We start from the raw sequence: 5,606 nt of genomic DNA, 5'->3' as shown, positions 1-5,606 counted from the left end.
ATTTTATTTTCCTTTGTTTCGCCTGTCTGTGAAATGTAACACCGATGAGTCATTGTTTACACAGCTGGGTGACCTTGAACACAGCTGGAGTCCGATTTCCCGGGACATTCTCATAGACATCGCGGGAGGACAAGGGTTTAAAGTAGGGTGACTTCAATCTGGCGGTATATTTTTAAATATTTTAAAAAAATTATAATTTTTATTGCGATTTCCGACCCCCCCCTAATTAATTAAACTTCTATATAATAAAATCTATTAATTAAAAAAATTAAAAAACTATCGGAAGTCGTTTTTGACATCAGAAAGCAGCTTTAAATAACTTTACCGAAGGAAAATCGGTGCACTACAACTTTAGAACGATTAATTAATTTTGATAAAAAAACATTAAAAAGCAATTAAGTCTTAATCGAGCCTTATCAAAGGTTAATTAAAATCGCGATAAAATTTTTTCGCGCGGGCAAAAAATTTTGAAAAAATTTGGAGACTTAAAAAACATTCCAAAAATCAAAAAAAAAATTTTCGGTGCCCAAACGCCCGGTTTTTTTTAACGCTATAAACCTTGCTCGAGTCAGACTCGAAAGTGTAATATGACTTTGCTAGAAAACATAAAACACTTAATGTAGCTCGAATTTGAAGCGAGATACCACAATTGAAACGATAATTGCATCCGTGAAAGTGGTTTTCCCGCAAAACATCGTGTTTTGATAGAAGAAAAAAGAGTTTTTATAAAAATCCTGTATAAAAATATTTTTCATTAGCTTATTATCTTTTGTTTGCCCTATATTGCTTGATTCACACTACCAGCTGGAGTTGGTCATAAAGAGAGAATTAGTATATTGTAAACAACGCGTTTATATGTATATTTTTACACAAATACAAAGAATATCTTATATCACAATAAATACTTATTCTATAATATATTACTTCCTAGATTTATATGCTGATATGAAAAGGTTTACAAAGAAACTCCCACAAAAAAAATCAGAATAATTTATAAAATAAACTTCTAAAAAGTTTTACTATAAAACTTTATTTTATTATCTATTACAGTAGAGTGTCGTTTATCCGAATGAATCGGGGACTGGGGTTGTTCGGATAACTTATTTTTCGGATAACCGATTATGTGCGAAAAATATATTAATTTATCCCGTATTGAAATTTTTCTCCGTTGCGTGTCGCTTCGCGTTGAATTTTCGTCGTTGTTAAGCCTAACGAAGACTATTGTATCGTTAAAAATTATTTTTTTATTTTCTACAAACAAAATAAATATATTGAAAAATATAAAAACAATAAAAAATTATATTTCAGATGTTAATTTAGTATCAAAAACGTAAAATATTTGAGTAGCCCAAGACATAGCCAAAGATTACAGCGCCACAGCAATGACGAAAATTTAAATTTGTCGACTGGAATTCCTTCTCATAACCGACGTTTCGGATAACCGACCTTCGGATAAACGACGCTCTACTGTATTTAGAAACATATTACTTTTCATATAACACAAAACTGGCAGGGACACACTTGGCACAGGCTTCCGTACAGATACACAGATGGATGACCGTGAAAATCGTGCAATTTCACTGGTTGTTCCCAACAATGCCTGAGGAGGAGTAGGTTTTCTACATGTCTGAACTAGTTAATGTAAATACTCGAATGTATTTCGTTATTTTCTAACCATTTTTATATTAGTTTCTTCTTGTTACTTATATTATATGCTAAGCTTAACCTTATTAACATAACATTTTGTTTTTAGTGCTTTACAGGAAAAACTTCCAAAAAAAATTAAACAAATTTTTAATATACGTTAATTTATGAAATACATTTCTATAATATTTTAGCATAAAACTTTATTTCCTATATTACGTATTATTTAGAAGCGAATTATCACATAACAAAAAATCGCAACGGATCAGGTGACACGCGCCGCATTTAGGTGTACAGAGCTAAATGTCCTTGAGAACAGCAGTTTGTAGCCGTTCGCGGGATATTCTCATACAAATCTCAGGGGAAGACAGCTTTCTAGACAGACGTGTATCAGTTACTGTAAATTCTCAAACACATAACGATTTTTTCGATTCGATATACTATCTCTATAGATAGGGAACAAAAATTGGTCCAAAACATAAACTCCAATTGGATGAAAATTACAAAACTTGCTGAGGTCATAACCAACATCCAATAGAATGTAAATAAGCTTTATTTCAATCATTTCGAGCAACGAAAAGTTACGTACGATTATTTAAATTTTCCCGAATTATCTCGAGTCCGGACAGCTGCTAATGAAAACGTTATATCGTTACATTTAAGTTGCCACAGACCCCACCAGTGATTCTTGGAACCACTTAGGCAGCTCGACGTTCCTATACAATATACACAACTCATAAATCAATATGTATATATAATAGAAACATTAATAGAAATATTAGAAACGCGCTAAACGTGGACACTGTAATACATTGTTTAATTCCAGTTATAATAGAAAATCGCAATTTAGTTAAAAACTACAATATAACAAAAAGTTTATATATAAATAATTGAGCATTTCTCTTTCCAAAAATGTAAACAAAATACAGACAGGTGGGTAATTATGTTTAAGATATATTATTTTCGACCGGATATATCAGTTCCACAACCCCCACTACTCGGTCGCCTTATTGTGTTCCCGGTCGAACCCATAATGGGCTTGCTAAAAGAGGCTTTCTTAGTTCTAACAGAGAGAAAAGAGTTTTTTTTTTTTTAAAAAGTACACATTATTCGCCATTTTTCTTGTTTTTCTATCTCGAAATTCCCGGCAGTCAGCCTTGTGTTTTCTAAAAAATGTCACCAGTTGCTTCGCTTGATGTTGAGATTTTAAATAGGCCCACTGAATAAAGAAACGCGATTGCATATAAAACTTCAAATTTGCTATACCATAATTACAATTCAGAGGAAGAAAATTAATTAATCTAATGCAGAGGTACAGTACATGCATTGTTTATAGATGCACGAATAATTAGGTCTGAAGCGCCCTATATCTGGAAAACATTAACATTAGTTATAACAATACCTACCATCCGACGTGTAATTGTACTAGGTTTATCTCTGTACTTCAATTCTTAGAAGACATTAGAGACGGTAAATTAAACAATGTATTAGTGTTTACGTTTAGCGCGTTTCTAATATTTCTATTAATGTTTCTATTATATATACATATTGATTTATGAGTTGTGTATATTGTATAGGTGTATATTAAACTAGCGTACATTCGTTTAATATAATTAAAACACAATTGCACAATACAATTAATAAAATACAATTGAATAAAATTCTGGAAGGCACGATTTTTCCATGCTCTTACCCAAAGTAAATATAGTTTATTTGGAGGGTCTGAGAAGTAATGGACCGAATATAATTTGACCATAAAGGAACTGATTGGAGATTTCACGCTGTTTAAATGAGAAGGGCTTAAAACTGGGCGAGTCGATTTGCCGAGATCCAGTCAGTAAGGCAGATGGGCCGAATAGGGTTTAGTTTGGATTTGTCATCGGTTTGGGTCAGACGTTTGCTTGTTACTCCAGGTAAGTTCGTGTGTTTTTAACATTTTATAGATAGCAACGTTTACGTAAACTTTATAAGGGAACTAGCTTACCTGTCGCGCATTGCTGCGATCTCAGAAGAAAGGAAATTCAAGCAAATTCCTTATGATAAAATTCAATTTACATTTTATAATTTTTATTGAAACTTATTATTATTATTATTCATTTTCATCGGGAAAACATTTCAAAGTGTCGTTTCAATTCTATTTATTTATTGGAGTGCTTGTGAATACAGGATATTTTTTGTTTTTCCGTCTGGTGCGTACACGAATAAATCGGAAGGTTTTTCGACGCGTGAGCTGGCCACATACAGTTGTCCATGCGAGAAGAACGGATTCTCCAAATTTAGCCCACACACTCGCTGCGATTGTCAGAAGCGTGATATTTCCTATTTTTATATATATTTTTAAATCCTTTATAATTTTAATTATTTAATTGCTCCTTCCTCTCTTCCTTGGCATGTTGTGAAATTTCTGATAGTTGGATAATAAACCGTTTTATTGTAATTTGTCTTTTTAAATTATTTTGANTCAATTATCCGACCAACCCCAGTCCCCAATTGAGTCGGATAATCGAGGCTCTACTGTAACGACAAATTACGATGAGAGCATCACTTAGCAGCTGTAGTGATTAATGTTTTATTTATATCCATTCAAGAATGTAAAATCATTGCAGGATTTTCTATTATAACATTTAATTTAGTTTTTTAAAACAAATTCAAATGTGTAGATAGTATATATTAAATTTTATCGAATGTTTATTTACAGGATGTAAGAGACAACATTAAAGACGTTATACATGAGAGGAAGAAAACAGAATTTGATCCGTGTTGTGGTGCAGATATTCATTCTGATGAAGCGCAAAAACAACGTGAAGAAATCATTTTTGGAATGACAAGTGACACATCACAAGAAACTGAAGACATTCACGAAGACACTACCTTCGAGATAGATGTGGCGTTTTCTGTTAATTTGTTATTTATTTATTTATTTCTTTATAAAACACATAGAATTTTATGTGCCGACCGATATGAAAAGCGCTACAAACAGAATTACCGCTTCGTCAAGGTTTCAGCCGCCATTGCTTAAGCTGGTTTTCGTCGTGGAGTATGATAATGGACAGCGGAGGCGTACAAACCGTGTCACGTGACACTACCTCGAAACTTCGCTGACCTCAACTACATGAGGTGTCTGACATATTTTCGAACTTTAAAGTGTCCGCGTACCGGTTTGATAAACACAGAATTTGTTACGTTTTCGGTAATATTCTGCAACAGAATTTATTGAATTTATTGACAATTAACTGAGAAAAAACAATAAATAATTATAGATTTGTCGTCTAAATTTAACAGTACAAATATACATATCTTATATTTGTCTTAACGGTTTTCTTTTAAAGTCTGAAGTAAAGTTATATAAGAATAAATTTTATTCTGTATATTAGGGGTTCCCTTATTTTAAAGGAATCAAAATTAAATTCTAATACGAGTATGAGTGAGGTAAAGGATATTAATCAACAGTAAACAATCAATAACGAAGAAATATAAGATTTTGATATAGGCTAGAAGTTGGGTGTAACATTTAATTACAAGATTAGAATCTGCTGGGCATATTTTTTCTTCGATGTTTCTTTTTTGCAAACTGAATTTAGACTTGGAGGATGTTGCACACAACTCAATGCAAACTCCCTTTGTTCTTCATCGGTGAAAGTCTTGCAATAATTTATATAATACAAAGACTTTTGTGTTTGGAAATGAAACGTTACGTTCGTAAGAATTGATTTAGAGCAGATTTTCTGAAATTTTGAACATTCAGGGACCGGGATTTTTGTGAAATTAAATAAAAAATAATTACAAAATAAACCAACACTTGTGTTAGAGCAAACAGATGCGAAGTTCGGTCGGTCACAGACAATGGGTATTGGGGGTTTTTTATGAATATCTAAGTTTGTTAGTGTCTGTATTGTGTTAAAATTTGTTGTTAGTGAATGGTTAAAAAAATAAATAGTGTTAACACTCACTGTCTCCACTTA

Source organism: Centruroides sculpturatus, unplaced genomic scaffold (genome assembly GCF_000671375.1).
Source record: "Centruroides sculpturatus isolate CEXI.00-Female unplaced genomic scaffold, Cexi_2.0 scaffold231, whole genome shotgun sequence".
Lineage (NCBI taxonomy): Eukaryota > Metazoa > Arthropoda > Arachnida > Scorpiones > Buthidae > Centruroides > Centruroides sculpturatus.
The sequence above is the reverse complement of the archived record's forward strand: the minus strand, read 5'-3'. Positions refer to the sequence as shown.